A 17731-nucleotide genomic window follows, 5' to 3' on the forward strand; every position below is an offset into this window, starting at 1 on the left:
ATAAAGACATTTTTTTTTCCACTAATGTTAGAATAGGGTAAGGGGTAGGGTTAGGGTTAGGGGTAGGGTTAGGGTTAGGGTAGGGTTAGGGTAGGGTTAGGGCTAGGGGTAGGGTTAGGGGTAGGGCTAGGGTTAGGGGTAGGGTTAGGGTTTCGGTATGTGCACACGTATTCTGGTCCTCTGCGGATTTTTCCGCTGCGGATTTGATAAATCCGCAGTGCTAAACCGCTGCGGATTTATGGCGGATTTACCGCGTTTTTTTCTGCGCATTTCACTGCGGTTTTACAATTGCGATTTTCTATTTGAGCAGTTGTAAAACCGCTGTGGAATCCGCACAAAGAAGCGACATGCTGCGGAATGTAAACCGCTGCGTTTCCGTGCAGTTTTTCCACAGCATGTGTACAGCGATTTTTGTTTCCCATAGGTTTACATTGAACTGTAAACTCATGGGAAACTGCTGCGGATCTGCAGCGTTTTCCGCAGTGTGCACATACCTTTAGAATTAGGCTATGTGCACACGGTGCGGATTTGGCTGCGGATTGGCCGCTGCGGATTCGCAGCAGTATTCCATCAGGTTTACAGTACCATGTAAACATATGAAAAACCAAATTCGCTGTGCCCATGGTGCAGAAAATACCGCGCGGAAACGCTGCGTTGTATTTTCCGCAGCATGTCAATTCTTTGTGCGGATTCCGCGGCGTTTTACACCTGTTCCTCAATAGGAATCCGCAGGTGAAATCCGCACAAAAAACACTGGAAATCCGCGGAAAATCCGCAGGTAAAACGCAGTGCCTTTTACCCGCGGATTTTTCAAAAATGGTGCGGAAATATCTCACACGAATCCGCAACGTGGGCACATAGCCTTAGGGTTAGGGTTGGAATTAGGGTTGTGGTTAGGGTTATGGCTACAGTTGGGATTAGGGTTCGGGGTGTGTTGGGGTTAGTGTTGGAGGTAGAATTGAGGGGTTACCACTGTTTAGGCACATCAGGGGTCTCCAAACGCAACATGGCGCCACCATTGATTCCAGCCAATCTCGTATTCAAAAAGTCAAATGGTGCTCCCTCACTTCCGAGCCCTGACGTGTGCCCAAACAGTGGTTTACCCCCACATATGGGGTACCAGCATACTCAGGACAAACTGCGCAACAATTACTGGGGTCCAATTTATCCTGTTACCCTTGTGAATCTAAAAAAATGCTTGCTAAAACATCATTTTTGAGGAAAGAAAAATTATTTTTTATTTTCACGGCTCTGCGTTGTAAACGTCTGTGAAGCACTAGTTTCTAAAATGTGGTCACTTGTGGGGGGTTTCTACTGTTTAGGCACACCAGGGGCTCTGCAAACGCAATGTGACGCCCGCAGACCATTCCATCAAAGTCTGCATTTCAAAAGTCACTACTTCCCTTCTGAGCCCCGACGTGTGCCCAAACAGTGGTTTACCCCCACACATGGGGTATCAGCGTACTCAGGAGAAACTGGACAACAAATATTGGGGTCCAATTTCTCCTGTTACCCTTGGGAAAATAAAAAATTCTGGGCTAAATAATTGTTTTTGAGGAAAGAAAACGTATTTATTATTTTCACGGCTCTGCATTATAAACTTCTATGAAGCACTTGGGGGTTCAAAGTGCTCACCACACATCTAGATAAGTTCCTTTCGGGGTCTAGTTTACAAAATGGGGTCACTTGTGGGGGGTTTCTACTGTTTAGGCACATCAGGGGCTCTGCAAACGCAACGTGACGCCCGCAGAGCATTCCATCAAAGTCTGCATTTCAAAACGTCACTACTTCACTTCCGAGCCCCGGCATGTGCCCAAACAGTGATTTACCCCCACATATGGGGTATCAGCGTACTCAGGAGAAACTGGACAACAACTTTTGGGGTCAAATTTCTCCTGTTACCCTTGGGAAAATAAAAAATTGCAGGCTAAAATATCATTTTTGAGAAAATATTTTTTTTTTTTTATTTTCATGGCTCTGCGTTATAAACTTTTGTGAAGCACTTGGGGGTTCAAAGTCCTCACCACACATCTAGATTAGTTCCTTTGGGGGTCTAGTTTCCAAAATGGGGTCATTTCTGGGGGATCTCCAATGTTTAGGCACACAGGGGCTCTCCAAACGTGACATGGTGTCCGCTAATGATTGGAGCTAATTTTCCATTTAAAAAGCCAAATGGCGTGCCATCCCTTCCGAGCCCTGCCGTGCGCCCAAACAGTGGTTTACCCCCACATATGGGGTATCAGCGTACTCAGGACAAACTGGACAACAATATTTGGGGTCCAATTTCTCCTATTATCCTTGGCAAAATAGGAAATTCCAGGCTAAAAAATCATTTTTGAGGAAAGAAAAATTATTTTTTATTTTCATGGCTCTGCGTTATAAACTTCTGTGAAGCATCTGGGGGTTTAAAGTGCTCAATATGCATCTAGATAAGTTCCTTGGGGGGTCTAGTTTCCAAAATGGGGTCACTTGTGGGGGAGCTCCAATGTTTAGGCACACAGGGGCTCTCCAAACGCGACATGGTGTCCGCTAACAATTGGAGCTAATTTTCCATTCAAAAAGTCAAATGGCGCGCCTTCCCTTCCGAGCCCTGCCGATTGCCCAAACAGTGGTTTACCCCCACATATGAGGTATCGGCGTACTCGGGAGAAATTGCCCAACAAATTTTATGATCCATTTTATCCTACTGCCCATGTGAAAATGAAAAAATTGAGGCGAAAAGAATTTTTTTGTGAAAAAAAAGTACTTTTTCATTTTTACAGATCAATTTGTGAAGCACCTGAGGGTTTAAAGTGCTCACTAGGCATCTAAATAAGTTCCTTGGGGGGTCTAGTTTCCAAAATGGGGTCACTTGTGGGGGAGCGCCAATGTTTAGGCACACAGGAGCTATCCAAACGCGACATGGTGTCCGCTAACGATGGAAATAATTTTTCATTCAAAAAGTCAAATGGCGCTCCTTCCCTTCCGAGCCTTACCATGTGCCCAAACAGTGGTTTACCCCCACATGTGAGGTATTGGTGTACTCAGGAGAAATTGCCCAACACATTTTAGGATCCATTTTATCCTGTTGCCCATGTGAAAATGAAAAAATTGAGGCTAAAAAAATTTTTTGTGAAAAAAAAGTACTTTTTCATTTTTACGGATCAATTTGTGAAGCACCTGGGGGTTCAAAGTGCTCACTATGCATCTAGATAAGTTCCTTGGGGCGTCTAGTTTCCAAAATGGGGTCACTTGTGGGGGAGCTCCAATTTTTAGGCACACGGGTGCTCTCCAAACGTGACATGGTGTCCGCTAAAGAGTGGAGCCAATTTTTGATTCAAAAAGTCAAATGGCGCTCCTTCCGTTCCAAGCCCTGCCGTGCGCCCAAACAGTGGTTTACCCCCACATATGAGGTATCAGCGTACTCAGGACAAATTGGACAACAACTTTCGTGGTTCAGTTTCTCCTTTTACCATTGGGAAAATAAAAAAATTGTTGCTAAAAGATAATTTTTGTGACTAAAAAGTTAAATGTTCATTTTTTCCTTCCATGTTGCTTCTGCTGCTGTGAAGCACCTGAAGGGTTAATAAACTTCTTGAATGTGGTTTTGAGTACCTTGAGGGGTGCAGTTTTTAGAATGGTGTCACTTTTGGGTATTTTCAGCCATATAGACCCCTCAAACTGACTTCAAATGTGAGGTGGTCCCTAAAAAAAATGGTTTTGTAAATTTCGTTGTAAAAATGACAAATCGCTGGTCAAATTTTAACCCTTATAACTTCCTAACAAAAAAAAATTTTGTTTCCAAAATTGTGCTGATGTAAAGTAAACATGTGGGAAATGTTATTTATTAACTATTTTGTGTCACATATCTCTCTGGTTTAACAGAATAAAAATTCAAAATGTGAAAATTGCGAAATTTTCAAAATTTTCGCCAAATTTCCGTTTATCATCACAAATAAACGCAGAATTTATTGACCTAAATTTACCGCTAACATGAAGCCCAATATGTCACGAAAAAACAATCTCAGAACCGCTAGGATCCGTTGAAGCGTTCCTGAGTTATTACCTCATAAAGGGACACTGGTCAGAATTGCAAAAAACGGCAAGGTCTTTAAGGTCAAAATAGGCTGGGTCATGAAGGGGTTAAGCGACGCTGCAGCGATACCGACAACGATCCGGATCGCTGCAGCGTCGCTGTTTGGTCGCTGGAGAGCTGTCACACAGACAGCTCTCCAGCGACCAACGATCCCGAGGTCCCCGGGTAACCAGGGTAAACATCGGGTTACTAAGCGCAGGGCAGCGCTTAGTAACCCGATGTTTACCCTAGTTACCAGCGTAAAAGTAAAAAAAAAAAAAATACTACATACTTACCTACCGCTGTCTGTCCCCGGCGCTCTGCTTCTCTGCACTCCTCCTGTACTGGCTGTGAGCACAGCGGCCGGAAAGCAGAGCGGTGACGTCACCGCTCTGCTTTCCGGCTGACCGACGCTCACAGCCAGTACAGGAGGATTGCAGAGAAGCTGAGCGCCGGGGACAGACAGCGGTAGGTAAGTATGTAGTGTTTTTTGTTTTTTTTTTACTTTTACGCTGGTAACCAGGGTAAACATCGGGTTACTAAGCGTGGCCCTGCGCTTAGTTACCCGATGTTTACCCTGGTTACCAGTGAAGACATCGCTGGATCGGTGTCACACACGCCGATCCAGCGATGTCCACGGGAGATCCAGCGACGAAATAAAGTTCTGGACTTTATTCAGCGACCAACGATCTCCCAGCAGGGGCCTGATCGTTGGTCGCTGTCACACATAACGATTTCCTTAACGATATCGTTGCTACGTCACAAAAAGCAACGATATCGTTAACGATATCGCTATGTGTGAAGGTACCTTAAGTGCCACCCATTGGAAGTAGCAATCCTAAAAGTCAACATTAACCCTTTAATGAGCCTTTCCACATGACTTAGGATAAAAACAAAACAAAACCAAAATCTCAATTTGCACTGACAAGGTGCAGTTCCATGAAACACAGTGCTCCCCCTCAAGATTTGCAATGGCTAAGAGGGCTTCTACCACTGCCATTACTAGAGCCAGCAACATAGTTTAGTATTAAATTTGTGTTCTTCATCTACTCTGACCTCATCTCATCCGAGAACAAAGGCTGACTGTCCATCTCTTCCAATAAATCAACAGTAAGAAGTTGTTCTGATGTACAGTAGTATGTTTCTTAGCCCATGGACTCTAGGTTAGGGGACTGTGGTGTAAAACAGAAACAGGTGTTATTGACAGAATGGAAATTTTACTGTGTACAACATTAAGTGTTATGGCAACGCGGGAGGTGGGTTGAGCAGAACAGTAATTCCAGCTGATAGTGTCACTCTCAGAGGCTACATCATTCTGCTGTCATTGAGATGAGTGGTGTGATAGATATTCCATGTCTTTCACTTTCTCACCACAAATACATTTGTCAGAGGTAAAAGATGTGTGACCTGCATTTGGGACTATTGCCAAGATAGTTAAGGACAGTAGTGCTGGTGGTGTTGCTTCTGCTAGCAGCCTCAACAGTTCAATTGAATCACGCTACCATTTTGCTCAGGCCATGTTACGGTTTAACATACATTTTTGACACAAGTATAACATTTAATTTGCGTCCAAAACTCTTTTATGGATAAATAGGATAATTAAAAAAAACAGTCTGCCAGCACTGTGGGTATGCCAAGTATTTGTCCCCTTTTTTTGCAATATAAACAGGTGTGGCAAAACACACCTGCAAAAAGAAATGTCTCAATGTAATGTAATATTTTATTAGCAAATTTTGAGTTAAAGCACATTAATTCTCCTTGGCCAAAAAGAACAACATGAAAACAAATACCAGGATGTAGGAGCACCAAGTAATAATGCTGCAACTGACTACAGTATAGTTGTATGGCGTACCATTGCCAGATTGGAGTAGGTGTGCAAAAAGTGAAACGTGTGTAACTGTGTATAATGTCTCTCTTCTTTTTTTTTGGGGGGGGGGGGGGAACAGAATAGATTTTTTTTATTTTAAATTCAGCCCTATTTAACAAAAAAATTGCGCAACCCTGAACAACTAGGTTGCTAAGTAGGTACACGAGCAGAAATATGCGGCAACAGCTAACAGTATAGCACCTACAACTTATTTTGAAACTGTTGTAAAACCTTAGCCTTTATTGGCATTTATGTTAATTTTTTTATTGGACATATACCCCTTTAAACAAAAATATAATGTAATTTACAAAATCTTAAAATTCTACATGGTGAGGTAACTACATATAGGTTCACAAGAAACACATGGGCTACTTGCACATTGAACAAGTATGTAGGAACCTGTTCACACCACCAAAAAACTTGAAGACACAAAAGAGCACAGTGAGGTCAAAAATACTCTGTTGTAAAAAATCACAGTAATAAGCAAGTGCTTGTCAAAAGATGGAAAAAAAACAGAGTATTTAGTTGATACGTTTTTTTGCAAAAAAAGTATACTAAGCTGCTCCACCAATCGTCAAGGTATACCCTTATAGAGCAGTCCTATCTAATGTATATAATCCCTATCTGATGTATTTAAAACCTGATCATCTGTATAGTACCTGTATAAGCAGGGTTCAGAGAGAAAATATCCATGTGGACATGCAGGATGGAACAGCTTAAATGCAAATGACCCACAGAGGAGTGATGGACTCCCCAGTCTTGTAGAAACAAGAGAACAATTATAGAACCAGAAACACATGGGCTATTTGCACATTGAACAAGTCTGTAGGAACTAAATACCCTGTTTTTCTTCATCTTTTGACAAGCACTTGCTTATTACTGTGATTTGATATGTGTCTTCAAGTTTGTTGGTGGTGTTAACAGGTTCCTACAGACTTGTTCAATGTGCAAGTATCAACTAAATACCCTGTTTTTTTTTCCATCTTTTGACAAGCACTTGCTTATTACTGTGATTTTTTTACAACAGAGTTGTGCTCTTTTGTGTCTCCATATAGGTTCACAAACAGAAATAAAAAAACAACATGCAGTAACGTCATGGGGTGTACATTCTACAGTTGATAAATAGGACAATTAACCCCTTAGTGACAGAGCCAATTTGGTACTTAATGACCGAGCCAATTTTTACAATTCTGACCACTGTGACTTTATGAGGTTATAACTCTGGAACGCTTTAACGGATCCTGCTGATTCTGAGACTGTTTTTTCGTGACATATTGTACTTCATGTTAGTGGTAACATTTCTTCGATATTACTTGCGATTATTTATGAAAAAAACGGAAATATGGCGAAAATGTTTGCAATTTTAAAACTTTGTACTTTTATGCGCTTAAATCAGGGAGATATGTGACGAAAAATAGTTAATAAATAACATTTCCCACATGTCTACTTTACATCAGCACAATTTTGGAAACAAATTTTTTTTTTGTTAGGGAGTTATAAGGGTTAAAAGTTGACCAGCAATTTCTCATTTTTACAACACCATTTTTATTTAGGGACCACATCACATTTGAAGTCATTTTGAGGGGTCTATATGATAGAAAATAACCAAGTGTGACACCATTCTAAAAACTGCACCCCTCAAGGTTCTCAAAACCACATTCAAGAAGTTTATTAACCCTTTACGTGCTTCACAAGAACTGAAACAATGTGGAAGGAAAAAATGAACATTTAACTTTTTTTTGCAAAAATTTTACTTCAGAACCATTTTTTTTTTATTTTCACAAGTGTAAAAACAGAAATTAAACCATAAATTTACTTGTGCAATTTCTCCTGAATACGCCGATACCATATATGTGGGGGTAAACCACTGTTTGGGCGCACCGCAGAGCTTGGAAGCGCCGTGTGACTTTTTCAATGCAGAATTGGCTGGAATTGAGATTGGATGCCATGTCCTGTTTAGAGAGCCCCTGATGTACCTAAACAGTGGAAACCCCTCAGAAGTGACACCATTTTGGAAACTAGACCCCTTAAGGAACTTATCTCGATGTGTGGTGAGCACTTTGAACCCCCAAGTGCTTCACAGAAGTTTATAAAGTAGAGCCATGAAAATAAAAAATTGCATTTGTTTACACAAAAATGATCTTTTCGCCCACAAATTCTTATTTTCACAAGGGTAACAGGAGAAATTAGACCACAAAAGTTGTTTTGCGATTTCTCCTGAGTACGTCAATACCCCATATGTGGGGGTAAACCACTGTTTGGGCGCACCGCAGAGCTTGGAAGAGAAGGAGTGCCGTTTTACTTTTTCAATGTAGAATTGGCTGGAATGGAGATCGGACGCCATGTTGCGTTTGGAGAGCCCCTGATGTGCCTAAACAGTAGAAACCCCCCACAAGTGACCCCATTTTGAAATAGACCCCCCATGGAACTTATCTAGATGTGTGGTGAGAACTTTGAATGCCCAAGTGCTTCACAGAAGTTTATAATGCAGAGTCGTGAAAATAAAATATATATTTTTTCCGAAAAGATATCTGATTTGTAAACAATATATATTATGTAGAGATGCCATCTATAACAGGAGCCTTAAGGTACCTTCACACTCAGCAACGCTGCAGCGATACTGACAACGATGTCGATCGCTGCAGCGTCGCTGTTTGGTCGCTGGAGAGCTGTCACACAGACAGCTCTCCAGCGACCAACGATGCCGGTAACCAGGGTAAATATCGGGTTACTAAGCGCAGGGCCGCGCTTAGTAACCCAATGTTTACCCTGGTTACCATCGTAAAAGTAAAAAAAAACAAACACTACATACTTACATTCCGCTGTCTGTCCCCGGCGCTGTGCTTTCCTGAACTGACTGTGAGCACAGCGGCCGGAAAGCAGAGCGGTGACGTTTGCTGCAGATCCGCAGCAGTTTCTCATGAGTTTACAGCCGGAAAACAATTGGTGCCCTGGCTGTCTTGGCAACTGCCAGAGATAACTTAGTGGACGCAGGGGGTGTTGCAGGGAGAAGGCACAGGGGGGTCCCTGTCAGGCGTGGGAACCTGGCAGGTGCCTAGCGAACAGAACAGAACGTGACGGAACCGCGCCTGCACACCCTGCGGCGGTATCCTAAGAAAGAGACACGAAGGGAAGGATATTGTGGAACTGTGCAAACGAGATCAAGCACAAAGGAGAGCCAGTAAGAGTCGTGCCGAGAGAGAGAAAGGCAACATCTTACTGAGGCGCGTAGTCAGTGGCCGGAACACCGTAGGAGTAACTGACTTCAGGCCTTACTTCAAACTCCGCTGGACAGTCAGTCATAGGTTGGCTGTCTACCTTCTACACCTACGAAGACATAGGGGGCAACATTGGGAGAGGGGCATCTCTAGGGTCCCGGAAGACCTCCAAGCCTTCCCGTCATACGGGTGGCGTCCTAGCCATAACATACCTGGGGGACGTTAGAAACTAGTAACATCTGGAACCAAAGAACGAGTGAGAGCTGTAGAGAACGAACGAACGAGAATAGCAGTTGTGAGGACTATTCCGAATGCTCAGCAGGATAGGACTACAACACACAGTGTAGTGGTAGACAACGATTTCCATCTGTGAAGGAAACTCTGGATGTGCCCATCGGACCGGCCGGTCTCTGAAAGCCCTGTTAAACGTACTCTGGATAGAGGATCCTGAAGCCTTCAGTAAAGAGGTAAAGAGACTGCAACCTTGTGTCCTCATTATTGACTGTATCTCACACCATCACCATCCACCTTACTGGGAAGCCCTGGGGACATACTTTACCTGTGGGAAGGTATACCATCCAGCTGCCATTCCATCACCCCAGTGGACCCCATAGCAGCGTCGGTCACCCTGACCGAACACCACAGGTGGCGTCACAAACCCTTGACAGACTGCAATACTACTTTCATTGGACGCCCCTTAGCAGGGTCGTGGACCGGGCCTAGCCACCGTGACCACCTCAGAACCGAACCAGAGAGGCCCAGTACCGAAACGCGTGGCCCTGTCTCTGGGGGCGCTCCATTAACTTGACCTCCAAATTCCTTAAATGTCAATCTGATCAAATATTTGAGGGATGCAATTTAAGACCTGATCTGTGATGGTTGCATCTTTCATATTTCAGAACTTTAGAGATATTTCTCTTATTAAATGAAGGCATATTGCTGGGGTATGCCATCACTTTATAATGTTTGGTGGTCACACCTCCGGGGCCCCACCAATCCTGAGAATGAATGGGCCTCAGCGCTACATCAGGGTTGCATACTTCAGTTTTTCTTTGACCTGCAGCAGTTCCTATTTCCTTTATGCTACATCACATGGCTGGGAACAACCCTGTGAAGGGGAAAAACTGATATGGAAGCATTGCAGCAGACTCTTCATTGTCATCATCGCTGGGGCTCTGACCTCTGAACATTTATTGATGGCATATTTTAGCAATATGCCAATATTTATTGAGATGTCAATACATCTTGAAAGGATCTGTTGCCATGGTCTTTGTACCAGATAACACAGAACACCTTTGGAAATCTTGGGAAGGCTATGCTTCAACTTGTCAGAGCTGTTTTGCTGGCAGAAGGGAGACCTACACAAAATTAGGTACAGTAGGTGGTTTTAATATTCTATCTAGTCTGCAGAATCGTTGATATTTGGAACCAAATAATTTAAAGGGAACCTGTCACCCCGTTTTTTGAGATTGAGCTATAAATACTGTTAAATAGGGCATGCGCTGTGTGTTACTATAGTGTATGTAGTGTACCCTGATTCCCCATGTATGCTGAGAAATACATTACCAAAGTCGACGTTTTCGCCTGTCAATCAGGCTGGTCTGGTCAGGTGGGCGTGTTCACAGCGCTCTTTTCTTCCCCAGCTTTCCGTTGGTGGCGTAGTGGTGTGCGCATGTCCAGAGTTCCGACTTCCCTGCGCCCACGTGAAGACACAGCGCGCGATCTGCGCTGTAATCCCTTGCATCGGTGGGGGCGGCCATCTTCCTGGGGCCGCGCGTGCGCAGATGGAGTGCTCTGCTGCACGGGGCTTCAGGAAAATGGCCGCGGGATGCCGCACGTGCGCATTAGAGATCGCGGCAGGCCATTTTCCCAAAGCCGAGTTTGCATGGAGGAATTATGGGGGCATTCTACTGTGTGCGAAGGGAATGTACTGTGGAGGGCATCATACTCTGTGTGGGCTTGAACAGCAGCATACTGTGTGTTAGGGAATGTATTGTCAGGGCATCATACTGTTTGATGGAGGAATTATGGGGACATTATACTGGAATTATGGGGACATTATACTGTGTGTGAGGGAAATGTACTGTGGGGGGCATCATACCGTGTGTGTATACCATACTGTTTTTTGTGGGGTGGGGGTCCGATTAGGACCCCTTGATTTCTATTCACACTCCTGTTTTAACCTATCCCATATAAAGCTGAGTTATGTGTTTTTTGTGTGTGGGATAACCTCTTTTAGGAAAAAAGAACAAAAAAAACTTACTTTGTAGGAAAATGCTAGTGTACTTGGAGGGTGTGTATGGTGATCATACAATCTCGAAGGTCGGAGTGGAAACCAGGAACAGCTACTGTAGTATTATGCATCATTTTTGATAGTTACAAAACTACGATGTATTATGAATACAATGAGGGTCTTTTGGCTTTTTTTACCTACTTCCTTGTTAGAAAGTAACTTTCATCATGTAACATTTCTACATTCCAGAAGTTCAGCCAGTTCCAACTGCCGGTGTTTATGTAGTAGCAGTGAAAGCCGCACTTCACATCAGGGGCCCAGCCAGCAGGATCTAAACAGAGGTGAGAATGAATGCTGTGAATACCAGGGCTGTTCCTTCATACCAGCAGCTGAAGGTGCACATCTCAAGATGACCGAAAAGTAATTTCAATTCTACAGACATAGATCACATTACTGTGCTACGTTACGAGGAAAGTTTAAGATGCGTGCCATTATTAGCAGACAAAATAAGTCGTTATTCCTCTTCTAATTTATCATCAATCATCATCATGGGAAGGAATTTTGTATACAGTACTGAGCTCCTGCGGGCAGGAAAGCAGACACATCAGTTCTTAAATCATGAATCTCGCATCATCTAATACCAACAACTTGAATGTCACAGGTTTCTCCTCTCCTTAATGGGCCTTACCATCTCATTTCTCAAGCGCACACAGCCACTGTGGCAGATATTTAATAATCCTGCTTATACAGCGTTTTACATACATTGTCATCACTCACTGTACCCAGTGGGCCTCCCAATCTAAATGAATGTAAAGGGAATTTATTGCCTATTTTTTTCCTTTTACTAAAACTAAATAGACCGTAAGAAACAATAGGCAGAAATGTTCATCGATGTCTACAGGGGAGTATTCTAGGCATGTAGGTCTGCGACCAATGCAGCGTTCATTGTGCAGGTTAGGTGAAAAAGTGAGCTGCAGCCATTCCCTATGGTGAATCATGCGATTCAATGGTATCCATCTAGTTTTTTCACTAAGTAACTGAAGTATGATTATGCATTTTTGTGAGACACAATCCCACACAGTGTTAAAAGGTTGTTCAGACTTGGTGTACAAGTGTGCAGTCACTCTATGACTTGTGAATCCTCACATTGTGCACAATGCGTGCTGAGGATTCTCCAGTGTCGGACTTTCATGTCATTGCAAGTAAACAGTTTACATTTTTTCGCCACATTCCAATTAGGGATGTCTGGCCTTGCTCAATTAATTTGTGTTGAGCGAGGCTGTGTACATCTAGTTGGCATATGACTGCATGTATGAAAATTTAATTGTGGTCGCGTGCCAGTTAACCCCTTGATCACATGCGCCATACATGTCGGATCTCCCCTTTGATGTGGGCTCCGGCGCTGAGCCCACATCTTTTTAGGCACATGTCAGCTGATTTTGTTTATCCCTGTCCTGCGGATTACTCCTGAAGGTGGAGAGGTTGAGTTTTCATGCCTAGCTATGCTCCTATATCAACCCTTGTCTGTAACCTCCCCCAACTCGGGAGGTGAGAAGCCGAAATCTTTAGGATAACACTAACCAGACAAACAAGGGAAGACTGACAGGGATAAAAGAAAATAACACACAAAAAGTGTCACACAAAATACACTCAAAACAACAGACTGGAATACAGGGGAGTTAAAGAAAGGAGAAACGAAACAGGAGAAAATGAGGATAAGCACACAAACAAAACTCCAAGCAACAGTGTCCTGAACAAATCACCAACCACAAAATACACCTCCAACTCCAAACCCAGTAGTAAGAACTAACAGTGGCAATTTCTAAGTGCCAGAGGCAAGCATATGTATATAGCAGAAGGGAGTAGCCAACACTGAACAGCTGAGACAATCGGGTAGGAAAGATCCAACTGATTAAGATTAAGCCTTGCACTGCCAGCTATGAAAAAAACTGTTTGTTTAATAAGATGGTGAAGTACTTCTAACAAGTGCAGGAGTTTGTGAAACAGGGTGCCGCAATCTTCTGGCTGCTCTCTGTCGCGGTATCCCTGTGACACCACCCATTTGCAACGTCTAATCCGCTTTGTCTGTATTTAGCCTAAAGCAAGTCATTTCATGAAGTCGGATGGGGAAATGTCATTACAGTCTATCGGAAGGGCAGTAACTTCAAGATTTTTTAAATAACTAACAGGTGTAAATAAAAAAGTAGAAAAAACGCAATAGCACTCACCAATCAGTCAGACCCGTGGAAGCGCTCGGTATTAGCGCGAAACGGCCGTCGTCGTCTTGCCTGTCGCACTCCCTCTCTCACTCCCTCCCTTGAACCGCGAAGATGTTTTGCTATATGCTCCAATAAAGGACGTTTGAATTGCCACGGATTGGTGAGTGCTATTGCGTTTTTTCTACTTTTTTATTTATATGGACACTTTGTTTCACGCAAGCACCGCCTTTCATCTGACCGGACTACCTATTGTTGGGAAACTCTCCACATCCAGTTATTAATCTCTGGAAAGTCGAGCTGTGCCGCTTACTTTTTTTCTTTTCTTGGTTTGTAACTAACAGGTGTACTTATGTGCATTCTTCTAGGTTTCCTTTAGAGTAGGTGCACATTGAGTTTGCACCAAGTGTCAGGCACATGCGATCAGGAAATATGTACACAATAGTGGCCAAAATCAGGATGGGGGCCTAGACATCCAATCACATATTATAGTCTGCTGCACTTTCCTATACAGTTAAATATGTAGTATGCAGGCACATACCTGCCAGTGGCTGAAAGAACACATGTTTGGCCTCCATCCTGTGAATGGGGGCCTATGGCCACATTACTGCATACACTGATAAACAATACACTGTAGCTAACTGTATAGGCATCTATATTTAACTCTATCACGACATATGATGCAAACATACGTCACATGTCGTGTCCCTGCCTTTGTTGCTGGCCCTTCGTGACTAATGCTGATCCTGCAGTCTGTCAGTGCGGAGGGCGCAGGTACAGCAGCCACTCTCTATACACAGAGCAGTGACTCAAACCTGAATGCCAATGGGAGGAATAAAAGTTCATTTTCTCCCTGCAGGGAAGCTCTAACAGTGTAAGGCTGTGTGCCCACGTTTCATTTTTTATGCGATTCTGCCATGTTTTTTGCCATAGCGGAAACGCATAAAAACCGCATTCCCATGCAATCCTAAGGGATTCCGCAGTTGCTGTGCCCATGCTGCAGATTTTCCCGCTTTGGAATCGTATAGCGGCAAAATCCGCAGCATGTTCATTATTTCTGCGGAATCGTGGTGATTCCGCCTCCATAGGATTGCATTGAAATGCTCACCTTACGCATGTGGCTATGCCCACCAATGCGTAAAGTGAACGCTTCATGTGCGGATGGTACCCAGGGTCTGGAGGAGAGGAGACTCTCCTGCAGGCCCTTGGGAACCATATTTCTGTAAAAAGAAAAGGATTAAAATGAAAAATAGGGATATACCCACCTTCTGAGGGCCCCAAGAGTCCTCCTGCCTCTCAGCGGTGCACACGGCGGCTTCCGTTCCTAGGGATGCATTGCGCGAATCACCTGAGATGATTTCGCGGTCACGCGACCTCGACGTCACAAAGGTCCTTCGCGCAAAGCATCCCTGGGAACGGAACGGACCGGGAGCGCCGCTGAGATCGGGGGGCTGTCGGAAGGTGAGAATAACCATATTTTTTTAATTATTTTTAACATTCTATCTTTTACTATTGATGCTGCTTAGGCAGCATCAATAGTAAGAAGTTGGTCACACTTGTCAAGTACTATGCTGGACAAGTGTGACCAACCTGTCAATCACTTTTCCAAGCGATGGTTCAAATCGCTTGGAAAACGCAAGCATTCTGCAAGCTAAAAACGCTTGCAAAACGCTTGTGTTTTGCAGGAAAATGCATGCGAATTCCGCATGCGTTTTACCCGCGGCAGAGAGTTGTGGAAATGCTGTGGACATTTCCGCAGCATTTCTGCAAAGTGGGCACATAGCCTTAAGGGGGGGAAAAAAAGCTTTAAAAAAAAAGCATAAACGTGCTAATCACCCCTTTTTTCACATTAAAAAAACAAACAATTAATACAAAATATATACTTGGTATTGCTGCATTCCGATATGTCTAGTTTATCAAAATATAAAATTCTACTATATAATTGTCTAAGGGTCACTTCCGTCTTTCTGTCTGTCTTTCTGTCACGGATATTCATTGGTCGCGCCCTCTGTCTGTCGTGGAATCCAAGTCGCTGATTGGTCTCGCCAGCTGCCTTTTATGGCTGCCACGACCAATCAGCAACGGCCACAGTCCGATTAGTCCCTCCCTACTCCCCGCAATCAGTGCCCGGCGCCCGCTCCATACTCCCCGCAGTCAGTGCCCGCTCCATATTCCCCGCAGTCAGTGCCCGCTGCATACTCCCCGCAGTCAGTGCCCGCTCCATACTCACTGCAGTCAGTGCCCGGCGCCCGCTCCATACTCCCCGCAGTCAGCGCCCGCTCCATACTCCACTCCAGTCACCGCTCACACAAGGTTAATGCCAGCGGTAACGGACCGCGTTATGCCGCGGGTAACTCACTCCGTTACCGCCGCTTTTATCCCTGTGTGACCAAGTTTTTACTATTGATGCTGCCTAGCATCAATAGTAAAAAGATGTAATGTTAAAAATAATAATAAAAAAAACCTGCTATTCTCACCTTCCGTAGTCCGAAGATGCGCTCCCGCCAGCTTCCAGTCCCAGAAATGCATTGCGAAATTACCCAGAAGACTTAGCGGTCTCACGAGACCGCTAAGTGATCTGGGTAATTTCGCAATGCATCGTGGGAACACAAGATGGCGCCAACCGCGCGCATCACCAGAGGTTCGCTGGATCCCGCCGGGTGAGTATATAACTATTTTTTATTCTAATTATTTTTTTTAACAGGGATATGGTGCCCACACTGCTAAATAGTACGTGGGCGGTGTTAGATACCGCATGGCTGCTATATACTACCTGGCCAGTGTTAGATACTATGTGGGCTGTGCTATATATTACGTGGCCAGTGTTATATACTGAGTGGGCTGCGTTATATACTACATGGCTGCTTTATACTACGTGGGCAGTGTTATATACTATACTACGTGGCCACTGTTACATACTATGTGGGCTGAGCTATATATTATGTGGGCTGTGTTATATACTACGTGGCCAGTGTTACATACTACGTGGGCTGTGTTATATATTGAGTGGCTGCTATATACTGTGTGGCTGCTATATACTGTGTGGCTGCTATATACTGTGTGGGCTGTGTTATATACTACGTGGGCTGTTATTTACTGCGTGGCCTATATTAACGCATCGGGTATTCTAGGATATGTATGTATATAGCAGCCATATAGTATATAGCACAGGCCACGTAGTATATAGGAGCACTACGTGGCCTGTGCTATATACCATGTGGCTGCTATATACATACATACATATTGTAGAATACCCGATGCGTTAATATAGGCCACGCAGTAAATAACAGCCCACGTAGTATATAACAATAGAATAATAATAGAATCGGGCCACCATCTAGTTATTAGATAAGCGTAATGAAAAAAAAATGTGTGTACAAATACCTGGGGTATCATATTGCTAAGTTAGTTTTACCATAAATTGAAAATGATAAATAAAAAGAAACACAAAAAAAATTGTGGAATTGAACTTTTTTTTTTGCAATTTTCACCACACTTGCAATTGTTTTTTCCCGTTTTCCACTACACTAAAAAGTTTCCATCCATGTAATGGAAGGCACATTTACTAGGAGTACTGCCAATATAGTGTGGACAGCATAGCATGTCCATATTCTATAAGGGTATGCGCCCATGATCAGGAACTGCTGCGGTTTAAACGCTGCATATTTATGCAGCGTCACACTCGAACGTCCAGATGTGACAGCAAAGTGGATGGGATTTCTAGAAATCTCATGTCCTCTATGCATGCATGTGCACCTGCGGAGACTGACATGTGGCGCATCTTTCAAGACCACAGCATGTCAGTTTCTCTTGCGGGGACAGCCTAAGATGGGGCATAATCATTGCAAAATATGGCAAGGCTGCAGAAATGTGGCAGGTTGTATGTGGAAGCTTTTGCAAATAAAAAGGTGAAAGCCATAAAATATTCTATCAATGATGAGATTGATAGAGACATGTGAGTGTTTTATTAGCGTTGATAGATCTGTCCCACACGCTGATGCACAGCTAGAAATCAGCTATAATGGCTAAAAGGCAGACCCCACAACATTTATAACATGAAATGAGCGCATTCTTACAAGGGTCCCAGCTGTCTGACAAGCACAGACACAGAGCTCGAAGACACAACTGAATCAATATCTAAAA

At 43.7% G+C, this 17731-nt stretch overlaps 1 long non-coding RNA gene across 2 annotated transcripts in view; it reads right to left on the bottom strand.

The window, feature by feature from the left end:
* LOC138670736 (uncharacterized) overlaps positions 1–17731 on the bottom strand; it is a 105440-nt gene that overhangs the window by 72135 nt on the left and 15574 nt on the right. Inside the window, exon 2 of one of the 2 annotated variants that reach the window (XR_011319374.1) lies at positions 11574–11703. This is a non-coding gene — a long non-coding RNA (uncharacterized lncRNA). Of the gene's footprint in view, positions 1–11569; positions 11704–17731 lie in introns of both variants that reach the window. The other variant, XR_011319375.1, reaches the window with a different exon arrangement.

The sequence above is a fragment of the Ranitomeya imitator genome, chromosome 3, assembly GCF_032444005.1.
Source record: "Ranitomeya imitator isolate aRanImi1 chromosome 3, aRanImi1.pri, whole genome shotgun sequence".
NCBI classification, from domain to species: domain Eukaryota; kingdom Metazoa; phylum Chordata; class Amphibia; order Anura; family Dendrobatidae; genus Ranitomeya; species Ranitomeya imitator.